This window comes from Eptesicus fuscus, chromosome 6, assembly GCF_027574615.1.
Source record: "Eptesicus fuscus isolate TK198812 chromosome 6, DD_ASM_mEF_20220401, whole genome shotgun sequence".
Classification (NCBI taxonomy): domain Eukaryota; kingdom Metazoa; phylum Chordata; class Mammalia; order Chiroptera; family Vespertilionidae; genus Eptesicus; species Eptesicus fuscus.
In genome coordinates, this window is record NC_072478.1 from 82,299,151 (window position 1) to 82,323,310 (window position 24,160).

General features: G+C 41.0%; 1 long non-coding RNA gene across 1 annotated transcript in view; it reads left to right on the plus strand.

Moving 5' to 3' along the window:
- The first annotated feature begins 648 nt into the window (after positions 1-648).
- Positions 649-24,160, plus strand: part of LOC129149346 (uncharacterized) — a 34,084-nt gene continuing 10,572 nt past the window's right edge. The window contains exon 1 of the long non-coding RNA XR_008556263.1: positions 649-701. This is a non-coding gene — a long non-coding RNA (uncharacterized LOC129149346). The remainder of the gene's footprint in view (positions 702-24,160) is intronic.

Sequence of the window (24,160 nt, forward strand, 5' to 3'; positions counted from 1 at the left end):
GTAGGCAAAGCGGGCTGCAAAAGCATTAAACATGGCACCTTTAAAATAACACAAAAAAGTAACAAAAAAAATAAATAAAAATGAAAAATAACAAAATGAAAAAACAACGCCGTCAAAACAAGCTAAGGAGTCCAAGTCCACAGGTCACCACAAATCAGCTTCCTGGGCTATAATGGAGAAAAACCTCTGCCTGGTCAGGGTCTTATATAGGAGTGGTTTGCAATTGCATCACAGTGGCACCTTATGAGGTCAGATCAAGGAATGGACCAATCACAACTGGGGTGTGGTTTGCAATTTCATCACAATGGTGCCTTGTGAGGTCAGAGCAAAAAATGGACCAATCACAGCTGGGGTGTGGTTTGCAGTTCCATCACAATAGCACCTTATGAATCAGAGCAAGAAATGGACCAATCATGGCTGGGGATAAACCACAGTGGTTTTCTAAGTTTTTCGTCTCATGACCCTTATACTCTGGGAAAAACTAAAACGCAACCCCCCCAAAGAGCTTTTTGTTTATGTGGGATATTAAATATTGATATTTACTTTATTAGAAATGAGAATCTGTAAGATGCAAGCGTACAAACACATGCAAAGGAAAAGTCTGACTGATTCTTATGCTCCAGGCCTCAGTTCAGATATCACCTGCTTAGAGAGGATGTCCCTGATCCATCCATTCCTACCTGCCTCACCCAGCTCATCAGGTCTGTCGTCTTCATAGCACTGACCACAGTGTGGCTGATTCTTGTTTACTGACAGTCCTTCCCATGAAGGGAGGAGCATGACTACAGACGCATGTCCCCTGTGTCTAGCACAGTGAGTGGCAACAAAATATTTAATATTTTCTCACTGGATTAACAGAAGAGTTTGGGAGAACAAAAGAAAATAGGGCCAACTACTTATTTAATCAAAGTGATTCATGAAACGATCTTTAAAAACTCAGCTTTTGCGGCAGATAAGATAGGACAGAGGAGGGCTGAAGTTTGGGTTTCGAGGTTATGTGTGTACTCAGTGAGACTGAGGAAAGGCCACTGTTGGAGCCTTGCTGTAAAGATTAAAGAAAATGATGTGTCCCTCCAATGGTACTTGCTATGGATGCAATAAATTTGGATCCAGCTACAGGTATTTTTACATCTTGAATATCCATTTCCAGTTGACACAAAGGACTTCTCAGGTGACCCTGAGTAGGCCATTTCCATAAATTTCTGTGTCACTTAAATGAACCATCTCTGTGGACAGAGGTGATGCTGAGGCTTATTCATTTGCATTTATAAACACACTGCAATATCTGGATGAAAGAATTTCTGCTTAGGTACAAAATATATCTTGTATCTCTTGGGGCAAATTCTACCCTTTATGGAGGCAGAGAGGGACCAGGCAGGCTTGAGGACATTTAGGGGAAGCCTCTGGCATATTATGTTTCAAACTAACTACTTTCAGTACATCGAGTGTTTTAACCACATGTATAACTTATTATTCTAGTAGTAACTTTCATTTAACATTTCCCTCCTAAAGTCTCAGCTCTGTGTATAGGGAATCTTTAGAGGGAGCCTGTGAGCTTTTAGATTGTTATTTTTATCCACATCAGTGACACTCAGCTCCTAAGCATGACTGTCTCTGATGCTGAGCTGATGGGGACCCAAATGGGGACATCTCATCAATTCTAGACAGCTGTTCACAAGTTCCAGTCAGAGATTAGAATAAGCTCAGAAAGGAGGTCAGGGAAAATTTCAAAAGAAGCTGCCAGCCTATGAGTTAGTTATATCCACTTATAAGAATGGCATTAATAGTTACTTAAGAAATAATAGCAATAGAATATTTTCTTAGCATAATAATCTCTTTCAGCATGGTAAATACAGACTCAAAGATAAGACTTTTAATGTGCCCAACCAGCGTGGCTCAGTGGTTGAGCGTCAACCTATGAACCAGGAGGTCACAGTTCAATTCCAGGTCAGGGCACATGTCTGGGTTTTGGGGGCATGCTAGAGATAGCCAATCAATGATTCTCGCTCCTCATTAATGTTTTTATCTCCCTCTCCCTTCCTCTCTGAAATCAATAAAAACACATTAAAAATACATTTGATGTAAAACTGTCAAGGGAAAAACCAAGCTCAAAAAAGAAACAGGCAATCATCTACTAGTACTCTATCAATTATATGCTTGTGATTGTGCCCAAGTGAGCATATAGCTTTTGTATGTTTTTCTTGACCTTGTAATTTGCTTAGTTTGGGAGGGAGGTGGGCAATAAGTAATTTTACTACTTGTGCTCAGGAGTAAGAAGGATTTTTGCCTTACTGTGCCTGGCTCTTCCTGAATGAGGACTGAGCTCCTTGACCCTTTCAATGGGTCCAGACAAGTCCTAGGAACTGCTCCTTCAGACCTTGATGCTCTTTTCTGTTCATCATATCTCCTGGGATTTTCTTTACCTGCTTCACCTCCAAAATCTTTTCTTCCTCAGGAGGTAGCATGTCCCCTTCTTGCTGCTCAGAGGCCATACAAGGTTGCATTCTTCCCAGGTCCAGTCCTGCATGTGTCCATGAGCGCACACCAGCTCATTACTGGGTGTTTCCTAGACCTCAGCTAAGGTTCTGGTTAGATGAACACCACACATGGAGCCATAGGAGAGGTTGCCCACATCCACCCTTAGGAATTAGGATTTCTTCTTGTCTCCTCGTACATGAACTGTGTGAATGCTGTGGGGCCATTCTACTCATTGGCCACTGAGTGTCCTAGCTCATATTTCCTCTTTTTGTGCCAAAGTTTTCTCAGCTTTTGAACTAGTTAACACATGCCTATCACTCTATGCTGGCTGGAAAGATGGAATTCAAAGGCCTTAGGGACTGACTTGTAAACTGCCCCTCTGATTCATCACTTTGACAATATAGTGTTGAACATTATAACATGACAGAAAACAGTTGAACCACTAAATGACTCTGGGCAAGGCATCCTAAACAGAGACTAAGGTGCTACCAAAAAACTGCTTGGAATTTCACATTAAGTGGCTTTTGGTGACAGGACACCTTTGTGTTCTGTTTGATTGGAAAGAATCCAATGGTTTTGACTTGAAAGAAGGCAACCTTTACCTACTCAGCCAACATCCAATGTTTATTGAACAACCACTAAGTGCAAAGCATGTTACACTATACATGCTAAAAAAACACATCTTTCTCTTCAAGGGAAGGCACACTTTAAATGATGAATCCAAACAAATGGAAATACTCATTTATTTTCAGTCAGTTCTATAAGCACAAAGCAAATAGACAGGTGTGGGATGTAAAAGGGTGCTCATTACAAGGTCTACAAATGGGCACATCTTTGCATCCAGCTACCGGTTCTGTCAATTGTCTCAGAGTCCCCTACATATAAAAATGGCATCAAAATCCTGCAGGTTCTGTAGAAAAGAAATAAGATGTACCATTTGTTTGCTGTGATACTGATCAGGCAGCATCTATGTTCATGTCTAATCTGCTAACCTGTTGATTATTCTCATGATATGCTTAGTATCTTCTTCTATTCTCACCAAAAGTTTTCAAGGAGGAGTGTGGTCTGGTTAAGAGCAGGGTTTGAGACAGATAGACTTGGGTTTGAGTCCAGTTTCATCACTTACTTACAATCCTCTCTTTGCAGGTAAATGACTAAATCTTGATTCCATTTCCTTATCTCTAAAATACATATCATATCATTGAATTCATATAGTTGTGCAGGGAAATGAGATCAAGTGTAAAAAATATATATCTGTGCTCAGCTGGTTTGGCTCAGCAGTTGAGCGTGACCTATGAACCAGGAGGTCACTGTTCGATTCCAGTCAGGGCACATGCCAGGGTTGTGGGCTCAACCCCTAGTAGGGGAGTGGGGGTGCAGGGGGCACCCAATCAATGATTCTCTCTCATCATTGATGTTTCTATGTCTCTTTCCCTCTCCCTTCCTCTCTGAAATCAATAAAATTATATTTAAAAAGTATATTTATAGAAAGCATAAAAGGAATAAATATTCAAGAAACATGAATAATTTTCCTATCCCTTTCACCCCCACCACTTGAATTTAAGTGTGTCAGTCAGTGAATGAAGGTCACAAAGACCTAACAATTGTGACCTCTTTCTCCTATGATTGTGCATGTTGCAGTTAAAGTTCATTTCAGTTTCATGGCAACTATATTATCTCTTGTGTTGTTTACTGTCCTAATCACACTACATATTGGTTCTACATTTAACCATACTAGATATTGTCTTCCCAGCTGAATGAAAGGTCCTTGAGCATGAGACTTGTTAGAATCTTTTGTATATGCACTTTTAGGGTATATTTAAAGGGTTCAGTATATATTTTTCTAATGATTAACTTGAATAACATGATAAATGCCTATGATCAAACCATGATACCTATCTACTTACTTGCTAGTTTTGGAAGCCAGGCACTACAGTGTACAGGTACTTATTGAAGGTCCAGTGTATGTAGGACACTGTCTTTATACAGCATTTCTCCCAGCCTCATTGACCACTGTGTCATGATCCTACTCATTTTAGCATTCCTAGATGCAGCACTGTGTCCTGTTGCACCTAAAAATATCCTGCATACATTTGACGCATAGAAGAATAAATGTTGATGAAATGGAAACACTTGAGTATAGGTCTATGAATTAAATGGATGCACATATAGTCAAGGGGAAAATATGTTTACAGATGATCTAAACAGCTCAGGCAATCTAGGTCTTTTGTAGCTCTTTCAGCTTGGGGTGGGGATGGGCCAAACATTGCATCATGATAAGCTGACTCCCAAAAGACTGACAAGAAAATATGTCTAAACCGTTGCTGATTACTCCATGGGATAAAGAGAGAGAAATGGTTGTTTGAAATTATTTTAGGATTTATAAACTTATTTATCTTAGCGGGACAAGGGAAAACTAAAAATGTAGGAAAAACAATGAGTACTATGCCAATGAACTGATGACACTTTTCATGTCCTAAGAGATAATCTTTGAAAGCAGAACATGAATTGAAGAATACAGTTACTAGCAGCTAATCTTGCTAATTTCTTTCTTTGGTATAATAAACTTTCATTCACTAACAGACTACTGCTGACTATGCCAGGTACTTTGTTAGGGAACAAGGAAATGGAAATGAACCAATCATAGTCCTTGTCCTTAAGGAATATGTAATTTAGTAGGGAACTGATTCTTGAAACAAATACTCACTAAGTGAGAAAGAAAGAGGATAGAAGGAGAGAGGGAAGGGGGAGGAGGGAAAGAGAGAGAAATACTGTCTAAAATTTGTAAGTATGCATATACAAAGGTAATCTTGATGATTAGTCAGAACATTTCATCTCAGTATGTGGACACTAGGATTTCTTTTTAAAAACTTGCGCATGGCATTTCACATTAGCCATCGACTCCATTTGGCAAAACAGACTACACATCATAGACCTGGATTCTGGTCAGAGTTCTTCGGCTGATAGCTGAGTGGCCTTGGGCTAATCAAAACTTCTCTCTGAGCAAACTACCTCATCTGACAAAAATAGAGTTGGCTTACCACAGGAGGATGTTGACAGAGAAAGCACTCGGCAAACGAGAAGTACTATAAGGTATGACTACAGTCGTCACTAGAGAACCTTCTCAGCTAGATGTCCTCTAGTTTTCCCAGTTGCCCATCTTGCATGTCTAGTAGATAAAGGGATCTTAATCTAAGCCCATAGCTTAATGGTGACTTCCAGGTTAGGATACTAGTTAAGATCACTTGGGTTTTGGGTGTATGCGTGTGTGCACATTTTTCTAGTTCCACAGTTATCATATTCTCAAAGGGATCAACAGGTGCAGAAGAGACTAAGAACTGCCGGTTTAGACAGAGCGCTTTTGGGGGATACAGAGGTGCCTTATTTATCTTTGTATCTCAATACATATGTCATAGCACCCTGCACAGAGTAGAGGCTCCTACATTTGTTACATTAATAAATATAAAGCTTGCCTGGTGTAGCTCAGTAGTTGAGCATCAACCTAGGAACCAGTAGGTCACCAGTTCAATTTCCAGTCAGAGCACATGCCTGGGTTATGGGCTCGATCCCTGATCCCCAGCACGGGGTGACTAGGGAGTGAGCATACAACAATCAATGATGTTTCTCTCTCATTGATGTTTCTCTCTCTCTATCCTCTCCCTTCCTCTCTCCCTAAAAAATAAATTAAAAATAAATATAAAAATGGGGATGTCTTAGGATGACAAATATTAACATCAAAAACTAGTCTGACTTCATCTTAAGGATGAGGTATTGAATTCCAATGAATTGGTTTTATCCTAGGGATGAGGTATTAATTTCTGTCAGTGGTTGTCAAATAGGAAGAGGTGCCAAATTTAGGAAGCCTGGCAACTGCCCAGTTTTAAGCAATTGTTTTTTAGAAGCCTCTTGTTTTCAACCAACTAGGGATGCTCTTTCTCTCCTCTTGGGTTTTGTTTGTCTGATTGTCAAGGTTGAAGGCTGCTCAGTCATGCAGGCCTCCTCAAGTCCCCTGCAAACACAAAGGAAGGATCTGGTGAACATGTGCCCCTGAGAAACCACAGCCGAAAAACAGACGCATGCTGGGAGTAGACACAAACTTCCAGTAATATGCTTGCATCTGCTCTGGCTAGATGTTTCTTACAGAAATGCAAATCGGCTAATACAAAAACTTTCCTGACACAATTACCTGAAATTGTGATGTTTAGATTCATGTCTCCTACAGAAGAACAATGGAAAGAGGTGAGGTGCTTAGCTTGTCAAACTGTATCACAACTAGAGGTAACAGTACACGGTTGTCCATGATGTCATATAATATTGAAACACTGGGAAATGACCTACATGCCTGTCAATAGGAGACTAGTTAAATTTTTTTCATGTAATTCTATATATATGAAGGCTCTGGCTTTGGTCTGCAATCTTAACAATAGAATATCTTACCCCATTCAACAGAATGAGGTAGTTGTAATGTAACGAAGTGGCACGATAACTGACACATTTTTTAAAGTAAAAGTGTTATTGCTTTTTAAAAAACATGTTATTCTGAAATATTTATGGACTCCTAAGAAGCTAAAAAATAAGTCCCATGTACCCTTTATCCAGCTTTCCCCATAGGACACTTAAAATACATCCTAAAGAAAAAAAGATTACAGAATGTTATATATGGTAGCATCCTATTTGTGTAAAAATAAAAGTAAATATAGTAAATATTTCTGGTAAACAGGATATGATTTGCAGCAGAAGAAGGAGCAAATTAAGGGCTTTTACTTCTTAATTTATAAATATAAGTACTACTTTATGTAGATATCTATATTTATATATCTATATAGATGTCTATATATCTATATACTATAGATTTAGATACCTATTTCAGTGAATATGTATTGCTTTTATTTTTCAAAACACCCCAAACAGTACATTTAGGAGGGTGGTTTCTATGATGGTAAACTCATGCAAATTAATTAAAGCTTTGAAAAATTAGTTATTCTGTTTGACAAATTTTAAAAGAAAATAGAAGCTAAATTCAGGACTGTATATGGGCATTTGGTTTCTATTGCAATTGAACTCTCACCACTATAGTCCTCATAGAGTAAATCCAGAAGAGGATTTGTTAATGAACCACAAAACTCATTTTCCATGATTCCATGGATTGTTAGACCCGTTAGGCAAGACAAGACTGCAATCTTGGAAACAAAAGTATAAGGTAATTCTGAAAGGCCTTGGTTTCTGTGTTCAAACATAATTTTACTAGCAGAGTATACACTATGACCATTTCTCCCCAAGCCAGCTTTTGGATGAGCACGAATCACTGGTAGCTAGAATTCAAACCTGGCCTTGGTATGCAATCTTGACTATTTTAAGCTCCCTGATTCCTCATGTGCTTTTATCAACCTTTCTCCATCCTGCAACTATTTGAATTATCTGGTACATGATCAAAAATGCATTCCCAGCTGTATTGTACCAGTCAGTAGTGGCTGACAGGGCCTTCCTGTATCGTTTCTCTATAAGCGTCTGAGAATATTTGTACTCTCCATCCTATCTATTTGGAGCTATCCCAAATTCCACAGGCTGCTCCACTGTGGGGAGGTGGAGAGGGAAGGGAAAAGGAAGGGAAGGTGACTGCTGCTGACTGTCCAGAGTGTGTAACATAACACTCAATTAGTCCCTGCTAATGTATTTAAACATTCGTTTATTGTAATTTATCTCTGGCACATTATGAGGTTGTTAATGATGCTAGAGAGGAGTAATTGCTGTTTCTGTGATTAAGTTGAAATGAACACAGACGAACAGTTAACGAGACATGGTATTTATATGACACTCATAAGTCGAATAAATAGATTTTTCTTCTTTGAATGCTAACCAGAGGCGCATGATTCATTTATGATGTTTATGTGACTGAATGAATGCTGATTCTGTATGCAGAATTAGCAAAGAGGTTTACTCATATGAAGAATACTAGAGCCTGGTGCACAAAATTCATGCACGGGGAGGGGGTGTCCCCCAGCCCAGCCTGCACCCTCTCCAATCTGGGACCCCTCGAGGGATGTCTGACTGCCCATTTAGGCCCGATCCCACTGGGCAGTCAGACATCCCTCTCACAATCCAGGACTGCTGGCTCCCAACCGCTCGCCTACCTGCCTGCCTGATTGCCACTAACTGCTTCTGCCTGCCAGCCTGATCACCCCCTAACCACTCCTCTGTCAGCCTGATCAATGCCTAACTGCTCCCCTGCCAGCCCGATTGCACCTAACTGCCCTCCCCTGCTGTCATGGTCACCCCTAACTGTCCTCCCCTGCAGGCATGGTCACCCCTAACTGTCCTCCCCTGCTGGCCTGGTTGCCCTGAACTGCCCTCCCCTGCAAGCCTGGTCCTCCAAACTGCTCTCCCCTGCAGGCCTGGTCCCCCCTAACTGCCCTCCCCTGCAGGCCTTGTCCTACCTAACTGCCCTCCCCTGTAGGCTTGGTCCCACCCCAATTGCCCTCCCCTGCTGACCTGGTCGCCCCCAACTGCCCTCCCCTGCAGGCCTGGTCCCCCCAACTGCCCTCACCTGAAGGCCTGTTCCCCCCCCCCCAACTGCCCTCTCCTGCAGGCCTGGGTCCCTCCCAACTGCCCTCCCCTACTGGCCTGATTGCCCACAACTGCCCTCCCCTGCTGGCCTGATCTCCCACAACTACACTCCCCTGTCAGTCATCTTTTGGCAGCCATCTTGTGTCCAAGTGGGGGCGGCCAACTTTGACCACATGGGGGTGCCATCTTGTGTGTTGGAGTAATGGTCAATTTTCAGATTAGCTCTTTATTATATAGGATTGTTAATTCTACTTGCCATTTATCAGAACAGTCTGACTTAAAGAAAAACAAAAATGCACTCTGGAAGTTAAATTGACAATATTTCCATTCCCTGACAGAAGCATATATTCTCCCATGCATATCCATCCATCCATCCATCCATCCATGCAATGTTTATTGTAAGCCAACTAGTTGCCAGGTTCTGTGTGTGAGGCTGAGTTCTGTTTACTGAGGTCAGTAAAAAATGAGACCCAGCCTCTCTCAGTTCTCACAGGGTTTACAAAAACCTTGAGTAGAAACTGTCATTGATAAGGAGTGGCTGTATATTTGCCAACTCAGTCGAGTGCTCTGAAGGAAAAGAATAGGTTCTATAAAGATGTATAAGATAAGAACTTAATCTAACCTGGGAGGGTCAGGGTAGGCTTTCCTGCAGAAGTGGTGTTTAAATTAAGATAGGAAGATGACTGGGAGTTAACTGGGTAGAAGACAGTTTGTGATTGATGAGTGTGTGGTGGGTGAGTGAGTGTGTGTGGGCATGTGTATGTGGTATAAGTTTTCCAGCAGTGAAAATTACATATATGAAGGCTCTGGGTGGGAAGGAAGATGAGGTGTCAATGAATTGAAAAAATAACAGGTGGCTGGACCACAGAGAAGCAAGGTCAAGTGACTGAGCATGAAATGAGGATAAACAGGGCCTAGAACATTCAGAGCACTGTCAGCTATGGCAAGAAATAGATGAGATGGCAAAACTTTGAAGAGTTTGAAGCATGATGAACAATGCTCTTCTTCCCCCAACCCCACACACATTATACACATGGTAAACAAAAAGGAAACACATGTCCCAAAGCCAATGGGGCACTATGTTATATTTTAGATACTTGTCTATTAAAATTGTATCATATTCTTATCTAAGGTTCTGTGCACAAGCATGGCAGAAAAATTCCCCAAGAGGTTTTATAAAAAAATGAAACATTCCCACCCTAGCCAGTTTGGCTCAGTGGATAGAGTGTTGCCCCAAGGACTGAAGGGTCCAGGGTTTGATTCCCGTCAAGGGCACATACCTCTGTTGCAGGCTCAATCCTCGCCCTGGTCGTGATGCTTGCAGGAGGCAACCAATCAATGTGTCTCTCTCACATCGATGTTTCTCTCTCTGTGTCTCTCCCCATCCCTTCCACTCTCTCTAAAAATCAATGGGAAAATATCCTCAGGTAAAGTATTAACAAAAAATTAAAAAATATATGAAACATTCCTTTAATTTTGTGAACTGTGCACCAAAGAACTCCTTTATGGAACCCTTTATGAAACTGAGACACATAAATGTATATGACCACTTGGTCCTGGCCTGGTAGGTCAGTTGGCTAGAGCAGTGTCCTGATACACCAAAGGTGTGGATTCAGTCCCTGGTCAGGGCACATACAAGAATCAACCAATGAATGCATAAATAAGTGGAACAACAAATTTATGATATTCTCTCTCTCTCTCTCTCTCTCTCTCTCTCTCTGTGTGTGTGTGTGTGTGTCTCTTCCTTCCTCTTTCCCTCCTTCCACCCCTCTCAAATTAATAAAAAAGAAAAAAATTATATGACTACTCTGCAGGCATCAAGAAGGTACAAAATTCCCAGCTGGAGCCATAAGACTGTAGCTCAGGGTGTAGTTTGGGCTTTTATTGTGTTTATAGAGCTAGTGGAGCCTCACACTTATGGAGACAAATTGGAAAATCAATAGAAACTGGATCTGCTGCAACCTGAGTTAGATCAATGAGTGTGGGCATTTCTGAGACCCCTGGACAACATCTTTGGTGTCAGAGAGCCCACCATACGCTCACCCTGTTATTTGAATCCCAAAGAGTTTTGATGATTAAGATGTGTTTTATGCGGCTACTTCCTTGCAGAAGCATGTGGCCTAAGAAGATACCACAGCCACTCAGTTGTTTTCATAAAAAATGTCCACCATGTACAGACAGGTGCATCCACCCAAGTCAACATGCTGCAGTCAAAAGAGGAAGCCTGAAGTGATGGAGTCACATGCTGTTTATTTAGTCATCCTAGCTTTATGACTTGGAAACATTAACAGGGAAATGCATCCAACAGGGAGTCAATAGTCCACTGTGAGGCAGGAAAGCACAACTTGGGTCTGGAGAGTGAAGACCTCCTGAAACTTGTGACTGAACGCCCCCGTGAGCTCAACCAAAACATTCATGTCAAAGATGCAAAAAAATGCAAATAAAATCCATCACAGGACAAGCTCTGGAGGGCTCAGGTCTAGCCAACGAATTCTGAACAGGGAGGCTGAAGGGAAAAGGAAACTATGCTACATACATATATATGAAAATAATCTCCTTGGCTACTAGCTTTTGAAATCAAGATAATAAAACAACATCAGGTCTTCAAGGACAAAAACATGAGAGGAATTTTATTTGTAATTTGTAAAACAATAGTGTCTGCCTTCAGCCACTAACCTCAAGAGAATCACTTTCAGAATCTAGAGTAGAAGAACACTTAACTTGGAAATTACTTACTCTTTATAAATATTCATCAGATGGCCCACAGAAGTCTATAAGATATGGACGCTATTTGCCCCCAAGTAGGCAAGCCAATTGATGGTGGTTGTAAATATGTGCGTGCTAGGAGCTGTGTGTGTGTGTGTGTGTGTGTGTGTGTGTGTGCGCGCGCGCGCGCGCGCGCGCGCGCGCGCGCGCACACATCTTGGGGTGGTGGTGGTGAAAAGTAGGTACATTCATTCAGATGCAGGAAAAGAGAAAAACACTTTTTTTCTGACCATTTGTTTTGACGGAATGGATGAAACTGACTGTTGTGGTGTCATGGAAACCTAGCCATGGAAACCTTATAGAAATATCAGGAGATTAGGGGAGGGAGTGTTGAAGGAGAGACTGCTACCAACTGATTCCTATAGACACTATAAAAATAATCACCCTTACTCTCCTATTTTCAGTGAGAGAATCGCATTACTTAGAAAATCATACTCACTGTTCTGCAGGTTTTCTGTGCAAATTGCTGATAAACAACTTGGAAAGCAGTCACACACTCATCTTAAGTTGAATTGAATGAAATATCCAGTTTGGAGGGCTGAGGAAAGGAAGCATACCTTCATATCTAGTGCCATCCCCTAGCCTCTATATCCCACATCAAATATATCAGCAAGTCCGATTACTTTTATGTCATAAATATGTCTTGAATTACTTTTCTTTTTTAAAACAAAAATTTTTTTATTGATTTTAGAGAAGAAGGGAGAGGGAGAGAGACATAGAAATGTTAATGATGAGAGAGAATCATTGATTGGCTGCCTTCTGCACAACTCCAATGGAGATTGAGCCTGCAACCTGGGCATGTGCTCTGACCAGGAATTGAACCATGACCTCCTGGTTCACAGGTTGATGCTGAACCACTGACCCACACCAGCCAGGCTTAAATTAGTTCTCTTTATTTCTGCCTCGAAGCTACAACCATTACTGCCCTCCCCCTCCTAGTCAAATTCTTCTCCTGTATGCTTTCCTGGCCCTCTATGCTTTTCTTTCCCAGCACTCCCACACTTTATGTTCATCTGCGTGATACTTCATTTGCTTGTTCTTCTATTAATTCACTCACTCACTCACTCACTCATTCATTCATTCAACAAATATTTATCAGAAGCCTATTTAGACCAAACACTGTTCCAGCCATGAGTGATACAGTCATGGGAAAATAGACAAGGTCCCTATTCCATGTTGACCTTTGAATGGACAAAGACAGGGATAAGTGACTAAGTAGTAAATAAGAACAGGGCTTAGTGTCCAGCTAACTGTCAATCCACTATCATCTCAGCACCCAGCATGAGCTTTAACCACAAATCAGATCTAGCCAGTCCTCTGGCAAAAACATTTCAGTGACTTCCTATTGCTCTCAGACTTAAATACAACTTCCCAATGTAACCTCAAGTTACGTTGAGTACAGAAGATAGAACTTTGGTCTGAATATATCTATTGGGTGACCAAACAGGCTTTCAGGTCAACTTTACGAAAAGCAAATGAATTCTCAAAATAATGGGTGTCTCATCCTAGCCTGTTTTGCTCAGTGGATAGAGTGCCGGCCTGCAGACTGGAGGGTTCTGGGTTCAATTCTCATCAAGGGTACATACTACAGTTGTGATCCCTGGTCCTGGTTGGGGTCCATGTGTGAGGCAACCAGTCAATGTATTTCTCTTTCTCCCTCCCTTCTACTCTCTCTAAAAATCAATGGAAAAATATCCTCAGATGAGGATTAACAACAAAAAGAATAGGTATCTCCCCAAACCCCTTCATTTTCAACATCCACACAGGTGATCTGAGGATGAATTTTGTTTGGTAGCAACATTTTCTCTAAGTTTATTCTATTTTTTAAAAGATTATTTTCCTTTTGATTATTAGCTCATCTCTTGTAAAACTACTAGATGATGAGTTATTTAAACCCTCCCAGCCTCAGTTTCCTCGTCTGTAAAATGGGGATGTTCATATTTTACTTTATACATTTGCAATGAAGATTCAATAACCTAAAGGGCAAAATGCCTGCCACAATATGAATGTGCAATTATGGGCTCTTCTCTTTGAGCAAATGAAACAGCACTGCATTTTATGGTTGTAAATAAATGTACTGACATCAGAATAAGAGAATGGCACTGAAACAAAAATAACATAATTGGTCACTCCACTGCAGGATAACCATTGGGGCAAGGAGGCTTCTGCAATCCAGGTCACCAATCACTTGTCAGAGTGACTGAGCTGACACCAAGCCTTACTCCAGAGTAGGTATTTTTGTGCATTTAACCTTCTCTGGGCTGGTGATTATGCAACCTGTTTGTTCCCTGAGCACACATTGTTCTCATGTGGATGGCATGGCCACTAAAAATCCTACTTTAGAAGCTTCCTAGTTTCAAATACCAGGCAATGTCACCACAGGGGCTTACAGGTTGGGCAGAGGAACTGAAGGAATCCTGAGGTGGATACACAACTCCTCCTATAGTACCCGCTGAGGGAAAGGTGTGTGCATCTGTCAGAACTCAGCCTGAATGCAAGTCCTGCCCACCAGCCACCTCCGCGCTGAGAGAGAGAGAGAGAGAGAGAGAGAGAGAGAGAGAGAGCGCAGAATATACAGCAAGAATAAAATATAGATCACTAGTCATTCCACCCTCTCCCTACCTTCAAATAACAATACAACTTTGATTGCCATTTGATTATAGCCCTCCAGATATTTTTCTATTCCTCCGGATAGACATAGTAAGTAGGTAGGAGCATGGGCTGTGGAATAACATTGCCTGGTTTAAATCCCAGCTGTGTGCCTTAGCAAGGAAGGCTAACAAAAATTATTTTTAGCTTCTTTGTCTCAGTGTCATCATATATAAAATAGAAATTTCTCCTGGAGTACTGTGAGGGTTAATTGAGATCAGTACATGTAAAAGAGAACAGTGCCTAGCATATAGTAGCTGCTCAATAAATTCTATCTGGATATACAATTATATCTAAATATTTAATTAGAAACACTTAATTGTGTGACTTGAGAAAGAAGAGAAGAGTGTCTCTGATTCACAGCTGATTCCTTAAAGCACATGGTAGGTAGTCAATAAACCTTTGTTAAATGAGTAAGAAAGTAAGCCACTGAATTAATTAATAAAAAAACACAAGTGGATAAATTATGAGACTGGGTTACTGTAGTATAAATGCAGGGCAACCCAATGGAAAATTACTGGCAGGCAAATCTTTGGGTGCTGGTGGTTTTTCTAGAATTATTGGTAAAACCTATTCTAAGTACTTGAGGACACTTGGGAAGAGCAGAATCTCATGGAATCCCTCTGGAACGCTGGGAGGAAGGGAACTGTAGCAGCCAGGTCAGTAACTAAAGGTGGAGACGGTGTCTCCCCAAGCTGCTCAAACACCATGCTCATATTTCTGAGGAAAGCCGAAGGTTTCCATTGTGGAGTCTGTCTTATGCTTCTCCACACCACCAAAGAGGCTCCTGATCTGTAAATGCTAGTATGTTCCCCTGACTCCTGGAGTCTCATGGCCACTGCTACTAGGGTTATTAACAGTCTTGAAGACATAACAGAAACTGGCCGCTCACCATGAGGTCTCTGAAAAACCTCTGCAGAATTTCTCCCAGCAAAATGCCCCATCTTCCCTTCCAACTCAGACCAGGGAAACATTTCCCGCAGATGAGCAATTCTCAGTTCTCAGTGAGAGGCAGTGCTTGGTGCTTGGAAATGACCCAAATATCAGTATTTGCAGTCATGGGGTTCTTCGAAGAGAGCGGTCTCAGGGGCTCGGAGAGGAGGTGTGAGGGAATGTGTGCCAGGGATGCACGGCGGAGGCCTGTGTGAGGCCTGGCACCACAGAGGGCAGTTTCACACCCGCTCATGGGGAGGCCTGTTTTCCACCCTAGTCGAATACCATGACATCACTCTTCCAGTTACAGGAAATCCAGAGTGCCAGCCTCAGCCACAGCAATTCCCTGAGATCCAACGCAAACATACCGCTGCTCCTCGGTCCTGGAGGCTGAGGACCATGAAGGAAAAGCCAGTTCCCAGCCTCCTTCTGCTGGGTGGAGAAACTGGGGGTGAATCCACTGGGCAGGTGGACACAGGGCAGCATTCTGAGTTCATCCATGGCCTAACGTCAGGGACACACACTCCTTTTTTTTCTTCCTTTAAAAAGAAACATTTGCCCTGGCTGGTGTGGCTTAGTTGGCTAGTAGGTCACGGGTTTAATTCCCAATCAGGGCACATGTCCAGTGGGCTCCATCCCCTGTAGGGGGTGTGCAGAAGGCAGCCAATGGATGTTTTGCTGTCACATTGATGTTGCTCTCTTTCTCCCTCTCCCTCTCTTTCTAAAAAATCAATAAAAATATTTAAAAAACAAACAAAAAACATACATACACACACACACACACACATATATATATATATGAGAAACATTATTTTAATTCCATCTTTCCATATGACAGACTACCAGGGCTGAAATCCCAGCTCTGCTGCTCACTAACCATAGGTCTTCAGCAAGTCCCACAAGCTTGCCGAGCTTCAGATTCTTCATCTGTAAAATGGGGATAATAAGAGGATTGATCCTCATGGAGAATGTGAGAATTAAATGAGAGTGTTCACATATAGTCCTTAGCCTAGTACCTGCCTTGTATTACACACTCAATAAATGTTTTCTATTATAGTTGTTGGCAATGAGGATGGGCAGTCCATATTATTTTGGCTTTTATTGCCCTCTCTTCCTCAAATACTCAACTTTGTTTTTCAAAGTAAAGTTTAAAAAAATTTTTTTTATTGATTTCAGAGAGGGAGAGAGAAAGATAGAAACATCAATGATGAGAGAGTCATTGATCGGCTGCCTCCTGCACCCCCCAACTCTCCCCCACCCTGGGGGGATTGAGCCCAAAGCTTGAGCATGTGCCCTGACCAGGAATCAAACTGTGGCCTCCTGGTTCATGGGTCAATGCTCAACCATGAGCCACACCAGCCGGGCTCAAAGTAAAGTTTTATTGAGGTAAAAATTTCACACAAAAAGGGGCAGAAACCTCTGCTGATGAATGTTTACAAAGTAAGCATTGTAACCACCACCTAGATCAAGAGAGGTAGCACCTACCACTCCCAGGAGCTTCCTTGTGCCCCTTCAAGTGCATCCTCACTACTCTGACTTCCATTGCTATGGATTCGTTTTTTAAAGTGAAATCATTGTCCTCACCACCACCTAAGTAAAAATACAGAACACTTTCATCAACCCGGATGGATCCCTACTCCACCCAAACAGAACTGCTCTTTTGACGTCTCTTACAATAAGTTTTGGTTGTGAATTTGTATGCATGGACTTAGGTCACACAGTATGTGCTCTTTTAGGACTGGCTTCTTTTACTCAACCATATGCCTGCTTGTGAGATTCATCCATGTTGTTGTGTGGAGCAGAGGCATTCATTTCTTCCCACTGCTGCATAGTGCTGCATTCTATGAATAGTCCACAATATATTTTCCATTTTATTGCTGATGAATATTTGTGTTGTTTTGAGTTTTTTGCTATTACAAATAATGCTGCTATGAACTCTTCTACAGAAATATATATATTTCTGTTTCTTATATATTTGAGTGACATTGGCTATATCAGAGAGTATTTATGTGTTTACCATAGTAGACAATGCCAAACAATTTTCTTTTTTTTAAAATATATTTTATTGATTTTTTACAGAGAGGAAGGAAGAGAGATAGAGAGTCAGAAACATCGATGTGAGAGAAACATCGATCAGCTGCCTCCTGCACAGATGTGCTCGCAACCAAGGTACATGCCCTTGACCGGAATCGAACCCGGGACCCTTCAGTCCGCAGGCCGACGCTCTATCCACTGAGCCAAACCGGTTTCGGCCAATTTTCAATGCTGTACCAATTTACTTGCCAGGAGTACATGAGAGTTCCAGTTGCTCTACAGTCTCACCATCACTTACAACTTGAAGTTCCTTTTTTAAAAATTTAGCTATTCTGTTGGGTATCTCACTGTGGTTTTAATTTGTATTTCCCTGGTGTTTAAGATGCTGAGCCCTCATATTGGCCATTTTCATATTCTCTTTTTTAAAATAAATATAAGTCAGACACAAAAAGCTAAGAACTATATGATTTCACTCATATGTGGAATATAAAACTGAAACATTTGAACACAAACAGCAGTGTGGTGGTTGCCAAAGGGAGGGGGTTAGAGGGAGAAGGGGGTCCTAATATGAAGTGACAGGAGAAGATTTGACTTTGCATGGTAGGCACATGGCCCAATATACAGATTTTATAACTTAGTAACCCACACATTAAACCTATATGTTCATGTTGACTAATGTCACCCCAATAAAATTTAAATTAAAAAATATTTTTATTGATTTTAGAGAGGAACAGAGAGGGAGAAAGAGATAGAAACATCAATGATGAGAGAGAATCATTGATCGGCTGCCCTCTGCACACTCCATACTGGGGATGAAGCCTGCAACCCGGCATGTGCCCTGACTGGGAATTGAAACATGACCTTCTGGTTCATAAGTCAATGCTCAACCATTGAGCCACTCTTGTGGGGCTTCATATCCTTTTTTTTGTGAAGTGCCTACTCAAGTTCTTTTGCCCATTTTCTACTGCACTAGCTGCCTTTTTCTTGCTGGTTTATGAGAGTTTTAAAAATATGTATATTATAGATACATATTTTGTTAGTGATGTGAGGTAGGGGTCATGATTTACTTATTCTCCCTAAATGGAAATCCAACTGACTCAGCATTACTTGCTGTAAAGGCCATCTTTTCCTTGTTGCACAGTGATGACACTATTGTCAGAAATGTGGTGACCATATATGAAGGAATCATCTCTGGGTTTTATTTCATTGGTTTATTTGTCTGTTCTTATGCCATCACTGCATTTCTTAATTACTGTAGCTTTATAGTAAATTTTAAGATCTGGTAATGAAAGTCTCCAGGTTTCTTCTTAAAGCTTATCTTCACTAACAACATGCCAATTTTTTTTTCATGTGCATGAATGAAAAAAAAATTGACTCATAAGGAAACTAACTAGAGGTGGATTTAGAAATCGCACACACACACACACAGAGAGACAGAGAGAGAGAGAGAGAGAGAGAGAGAGAGAGAGAGAGAGAGAGAGAGAGAAACCTGCTATGATTTTGATTCATATTGCATTTAACCTATAGACCAATTTGGGGGAAAAAACATGGAGTCTTTTAATAAATGAACATGGTAGACCCCTTCATTTATTTAGGTCTTCTTTAATTCCTGTTTTATATTTTTCAGTATAGAGGTCTTATACATCTTTCATTAGATTGGTCTTGCTTACTTCATGTTTGTTTGATGCTATTATACAGGGTGTGGTAAAAGTAGATTTATAGTTGTGCTTTTGTGAAACACAGAGCTTATTCTTGTATTATTATTTATTAATTATTATATTGTTTCCCATATGAACAACTGTAAACTTATTTTTGTCCCACCATGTATGTTATATTTTTAAAATGTCATTTTCTAATTGTTGTTGGCATACAGGAATACACTTGATTTTTTGTACACTAACATTGTATCCACCAAGCTTGCTAAATTCAAGTATTAATTCAATAGTCCAGCTGTAAATTTTTTAAAAAGTCTGTGTACACAATCATGTCATCTGCAAATCATTACAGTTAAAATGTAGTTTGGGGGGCTTACATTGTCAAATTATAGAATTGGTACATCTCTTCTCACAACATTTAAAATAAAAAGCAAACTGCTTTTAGCTCTTTAAAATATTTAACTTATAATTTTGTGATTATGTCGGATAGACAGACCCATGTTTCCAAAGCAACATCTATGCCTATTCATAAGAAAATTTAGCACCCAAATGAACCCCCAAATTTCTTACACTGAAAGAATGTTTTCCTTTTACATTTTACCATGCTAAGTTAGAAACTAATCTCTGGGGACAAAGGTGCTGAAAAGTAAATTCAAGTTTGCACATATACCAGCAAGTACCCTCCCATCTGACTTCATACAAGTAATTATTGGTAAATATTTTCAAAATATGTTATTTTCTACCTAAATGTAATTGGACAGTACATTCAATATTATTGTCAATATCAACTGAGATTCTAGCACTTAGAGAAGGAATGATAAATATGACACATGGCCCCCATACCCACCTCCTATGATCAAGGGAGACATATCTGATCAATTGTGACATTCTCTATTATTTAGTTGAGAAGTGGCCTCATAAGCTTTCTTAATGCAGAGTCCCAGACAAATCTCACCACCAGTTGATTGAATGTGTCACTTAAAATGATTTCTATTTGCCATCTTTAGCTTAAAATTTCTGGCAGCACTTAACTCCACTATATCCTTAAAGCTCCTAGAGGTTTGCTTCTTCCAACTTAATTGTCTTAAATTTTCCTCTGAATTGTCTAGTATGGTATAGCAGTGGTTGAATTGTACTACATTTAAAGTGGTATGAACGAAGATAATTTGCTGACTGGCTAGCTGCCTCCAGCAGGCCTGCTCAGGTAGGCAATTTCTTGTTGAGGGAACCTCAGATAAGACCTAATCCTCACCTTTGTAGCTTTAGAAACTATACATTCACCTGTCCCTGAGTTTATCAAACTCCCAGGATTGACTCATAAGGAAACTAACTGGAGATGGATTTAGAAATCAGAATGCCAACTGCCTGATTAGTAGAGAGAGCATTAAACTTTCCAGTGGCTAGAGGACTAGATTCTACTACTCAGGAGATTCTCTTCCTTGTATTGAGCTACCTGGAAAACTGAATTAGGAATTCAAAATTTAGTGGTCCTGGAGTGGAATCCCAGGTTCACATCCAGGTCTTGGTGCTCTCAGGCAAGGAAGCTTTCATTTCTAAATCTCTGTTTTCTCATCTGCATATTGAGGGCTGGAGGAGGGGAGGGCAATAATATATATTTCTGCAGATTCAACATACTAATGCATATGCATCATGTAACAGTTTAGTTTCAGGCACATCGTGAGAAGTCAATAAATGAGGAATTATGGGTACAGACTCAGCACAAAGGGAATAGAATATTTTTAAAGACTGTTCTGCCCAAACTATGGAAAAATTTGAATTGTCCCTCCTCCTCCTCTTTAGGGCCAAAATCATTAGGGTTCCTCTGATGAAGTACCTGTCACTTTCTCTCTGTTGGATAGTTTTGGACAAATAAATACTGACAAATTCTCACACTGAATCTCCATTTCATGCTCACTTCTACCCACTTCCAATGACAGTCACCAAAATATTAGACCATGGTCTTATTATTAGACCATGAAAGGACTACATTATAACCTATTTATATTGGTCACATTCCAACCCTGAGAATAGAGGCTGGGCATCTTGATTAGACAATGGACTGAGAGATACTTTGGTCTTTTGACTGACCTCAGGAGATAGCTTGAGCTCCTTGATAAAGCCTTGGGAGAGGCAAGGAGGAATGGCAAGGTCAGGGGTATGTGTCTTTATTGTGATTTTATTGGAGATGGAGGTGAAGAGGAAGAAAGAAATGTGTCCTGGGTGACTGATGTGGGTAATGGTCACTTCACATGTGCCATCTCCTTCGTAATAACCCCATAAGTTGGGTCTTATATCCACATTTCATGGACAATGTACAGAAGGTGTGAATAACTAGCCTAAAACCCCACAGCCAGGAAGTGGTTGACTTGCACCCAGAGCGGTCTGCTTTAAGAGTCCATGCTCTCTGCACCACACCTTACTGACATCTTTCAGCTGACTGTTCAGAAGTTGAGATTTATTCTAACCTTGTCTCAAAGTTTATGGTTTGAAGACTATCATTTAGTGTGATAATAAAATCTTTGTCTATTTATATAAATATTAGAAGCTAGAAAGCTGTGAGGGGAGCAGGGGAATGATACCCAGTGGGAGGAATAAATTACTGGGACCAGTAGTTCTCAGACTTGAGTGTGCATCAGAGTCACCTGGAGGGCTGGCTAAAACACAAATTGCTGGGCCCAGCTGGGAAGACTCACTGGGCCTGGGCCCGGACCTGAAAATCCGTGTTTCTGACAAATTCACAGGTGGTATTGATGCTGCTGGTCCAGTGGTTACACTTTGGAAAGCACTGGCTGATTTAAACAGTGAGACAAGGAAATAAGAATGGAAAAGACACTGGGCATGAGGATTAAATATAAAAGTTTTATTCCCTTACAGCTCCATAGCCTTTGTTTTTCATGGTCCACACTCTTGCTGTCTATTACTTCTACCACCAGACCAATGTGCCTATTAATTCTGGGAGGGCAGAGAGAGGTGCTTGAATAGCAAGCATAAGGGCAAGGAGGGTCACCAGCAGAGAGGGGACAGGAGGCTGTGAACTTGGTAAATTATACAGCAACTCAGTCACCCACCAGCATCCTTTCCAGAGGGAGAACTAACTGTGGCCTGGCCTTCTTCAGGGAGAGCTGAACCAGATTAGAAAGGAGTGTCAACAGAGCCTCTTGGGCCATTCCAAGGTGAGGGGTCTGCACAGCCAGACCTCCAACAGGGAAGGGCAGACCACAGATTTGGTTCTTGAATCACTTACCCATATTTCTGTACTGATCTGTGAGCCAAGCCAACGTTTTCCTATCCAGCTACTCCCCATGCATCTCCCAGCAAATTACAAAAACAAAACAAAACAAACAAAAAACAACACACAGAAACCAAAAACCAAGGAGGAGGCCCTTGGGGCCCTCTCTATGGTAGACTTGGAAACTCACCTCAGGAAAAAGCCCCTGAGAAGGGTAAACAATTTGCTCTACTACTTACTATCCAATGTTGGATTTTGAGTTTGAAATGTGGTTTGAAATAGATAGGGAAACTTATTTTCTTCTTAGCTGACTGTCCTTGGGCAAAGAAGAATGTCAACAAACATCTGCAGTTACTGCCTCAGCCAAGGTGTTTGTTTTTCTATCTCTCTTGCTTTATATGTTGTTTTAGGTGAAAGTAATATGATAATTTCAGGCACTGTTGGCTTTTATTGAGCTATAGATTTGCAAGATTCTTGAGAGGCCTTGTTTTCTTGGCCTTGAAAGAGAAATGTTCATGCTAGCTGTTTTTAGTTATTTTGAGAGGCAATGTGATGTTAACTTATGCTTTGCAATAATTTCTGAAGCACCTATTGTATGCCAGGCACTATTAGGTTCAAGCATTATCAGTAGTGAAAAGAGCATTGAGCCCAAAGTATGAAGACCTGGGATTGAATTTCAGCTTTACAGCTTACTAGCTATATGTCGCGTAGTTTTTTCAGAGCCTGAATTCCATCTGTAAAATGGGTACATACTCAGCACATAGGGTTCCTGCAAAATGGCTTTGAAAATCATAAAAAGCCATACAACTACATGGTGGCATTCCTGTAGTATTTGAGCCATCTTCTCTTGGCATTATGCACACGGAATCCTTTGTGTGGCCGTGGTTAGCACCATGCCTAGCACATTTGTGGGAAGAAGGGAAGAAGGGAAGACAGGCAGTCTTCCCTGAACAGATCCTTAGTCTTCAGGTTTCATTTTCAGTTCTCTCTGAGCAAAGGTCCATGATAAAGTAGTAAACCAACTACGGTGAGGCAAGAGCTGAGTTGTCTGGGTTGATTCATTCCAGTCCAGGCCTGGGCACTAATCCACATCTTCTTACCTACTGACCACTGAACCTTTGATAGTGATTCACTTCTGAGCTGTAATGTTGGAAAATGAACACTTTACTCCCACTCTGTTCACCTCACTGGGTTGTTTTAGGATCAAACAAAGTAGATGTGACTATTCCTTGAAAATTGTGACGTGTGATATAAACAAGATGTTTTCTTATGTCTGTTTTTTATTTACACCCACCTCTTTCTCTCAAAAGGTATAGAAGGAGGCATTATATTATTTTGTTGGCTTCCTAAGGGCCTGCTTTTTCATGAACTTGGGGAACTAATGGTGGAAAATTAAAACAAGGTATTTCAAATGAGAAAAAAAAAACAAAAAACATTCTAAACACCTTTAGGAGGAAGCCACAGTAAGAAAGGTGAACAAAATGAGTAGCAAGAAAGGTGAACAAAAATATTGCTGTGAGGAGAAAAAGAAGCTGATGTTCAGCAGCCAGCAAGGAGCGAGGAAGAGCAGGCAATGGGTAATTAGTAGGCCTTGGTTGATGGTAGAACTGATCACAGAGAATTCCCATGCAAGAGCAACAGATTGATCTTTCCTGGGTGGAGGTGGCCTGGTACACAGATGTCTAGGTCCTCCTCACTTTCTTAAGTTATCTGTCTGCTCTGCTAATGAGACCAAGAGTTCTTATGACCTTGATTAAATTTAGCTTTGCATCCTAGCTCTAGAAATCAGCTCTCTCTCTCCCTCCCTCCACCCCTCAGAAACCTAGCCTTTCCCCTGCATAATCAGCAACCC